Source organism: Pteropus vampyrus, unplaced genomic scaffold, assembly GCF_000151845.1.
Source record: "Pteropus vampyrus isolate Shadow unplaced genomic scaffold, Pvam_2.0 Scaffold159, whole genome shotgun sequence".
NCBI classification, from domain to species: domain Eukaryota; kingdom Metazoa; phylum Chordata; class Mammalia; order Chiroptera; family Pteropodidae; genus Pteropus; species Pteropus vampyrus.
In genome coordinates, this window is record NW_011888940.1 from 586,667 (window position 1) to 588,689 (window position 2,023).

The 2,023-nt window shown below is 42.3% G+C and overlaps 1 long non-coding RNA gene across 1 annotated transcript in view; it reads left to right on the forward strand.

Annotated features, from left to right (window-relative positions):
* The window catches only part of LOC111745631, a 6,855-nt gene that overhangs the window by 1,499 nt on the left and 3,333 nt on the right, over positions 1–2,023 (forward strand). The window lies entirely within an intron of this gene.

The window sequence follows — 2,023 nt, forward strand, 5'->3', positions numbered from 1 at the left end:
AAATGATTTCATCCATTCGATGGTTCAAAATTATGTGCGCAGTGCCCGTTAGACTGTGAGCCCCTTGAGTCCGGCGGCCACGTCCTTAATCTTTATGTCCCTAACACTCAGCACTGAGTATGGCTCTTATGACGTGTTTTTGTGGAAATGAATGTGTATCATTATTCAGATGCTTTGCTTTTCATGTAAAATAGCTCCCTTGAAACTTAATCTCAAACACTGCATTCTGTTCCGAACGTCTTCTAGCCCAAAAGACAAGCGTAGTGAATGACACAGGTAATTAAGGAACCCAGGAGAGACTGTCCAACAGTGAAGATCGAAGCGACTAGGGTATGGACAAAGCCTAAAAGTAACGATGCTAAAAGAAGATTGTTTTCAGTAAGTCCATGTCTAGGGGTGAGAGCAAAGAAGAAACACATCTGTTCTAGGAGATTAAAATTAGGAGTGATGAATTTAAAGTTAAAAAAGTGTAGGCAAGCTTTCAAGGTAAAACTCATGCCTGCAAAATCTAGCAGAATGATAACCGTCTTCCTTACCTACCGGATGCTATCTGCCATTTCAGTTACCCTCAGTCAACCATGGTCCGAAACTATTAAATGGAAAATTTCGGAAATAAACAATCCGTGTTTAAATTGAGCACTGTTCTGAGTAGTGTGATCTCATCCTGCTCTGTCCTGCGTGAGACATGAGCCAACTCTGTGTCCAGCATCTGCATTTTGCTTCGTCCATCAGATAGGTACCGTATCATCTCGGATCATCGAGAAGAGTGAGTACAGTATAATAGGATATTTTGAGAGAGAGAGTACGTTCACATAACTTTTATTATAGTATATTGTTATAATTGTTCTATTTTATTATTAGTTATTGTTATTAATCTCTAACTATGTCTAACTTATGAATTAAATTTTATCATAGGTATGCATGTCTAGGAAAAAAGATAGTATATATAGGGTACTGTACGACTTGCAGTTTCAGGTATCCACTGGGGGTCTTGGAACATATCCCCCTCGGATCGGGGGGTATGACCGTATTTCACTTATGCTGATGAGAAGCCCCCAAACAAAAGAATGCTACACGATATTCCCAACATGACAAATGAAGTTAAAATGGCAAGGAGAGGATTAAAATTCCAAATCACAAACCACGATTCTCTACTTACCTCTTTGCTTTGACGAGCAGGTGACACTGCTGTTCCAGGATTCTCTGACCCAGAGGCAGTGGTTCCTGAGATCTGCTCCGGTGAGAAACCAAGCACCACTCAGAGAGTTGGAGAACTCAGGTTTATTACACCTGCAGTCCCAGAAGAGCTAGTGCTCTGAAGCTCTGGGCCCCGAGCTCAGGGGTAACCTTGCTTTTACAAGGCCTATCCACGCAGTTACAGTTGGCATGAGCTGATTGGCTAATTTGTCCTCAGGCAGTTACAGAGCACGGGAGTTGCTATGGGCTACGAGCAATTACAGAGAACAAGCAAAGGGGATACATCTGTTATCTAGACAGAACAAGCAAAAGCAATACATCTGTTAACAAGCAAAGGGGAGGGTGAGCCTTCAGTTGATCTCAAGGTCACCCTGCCCTTCATCCTATGCGGCAAGCATGTCTACAGAAGCAGAACAAAGAGGTGATTACGAGGTTAGCCATTTGCATAGAAAATTCCTCTTCAGTGTTTATGCTTCTTGGGGGTAGTGTAATGTAATAGTTAAGACTTCGGCTCCAAAGTCAGATAACCTGGGTTGAAATTTGGCCCCTCAGCTTTCTAGCTGTGCAACTCCGGGCAAGTTACTTACCCTCCATTTCCTCTTTCTTCATCTATGAAATGAGGATGAATAATAACTCTTCTCCCATGGACTAAATTAGGTAACTTACATGAGAAGCTCAGCACAGTGCTTGACAGGGTTCTATCAATTGGAGCTTATAATTATTACCTTGATCATTTGAGGCAGAACATTCCTGCGATGTGGGACGACAGAGTCTGACAGACTCCAGTCCTTGAAATCACTCAGTCTGCACCACTGATCTCTTTCTC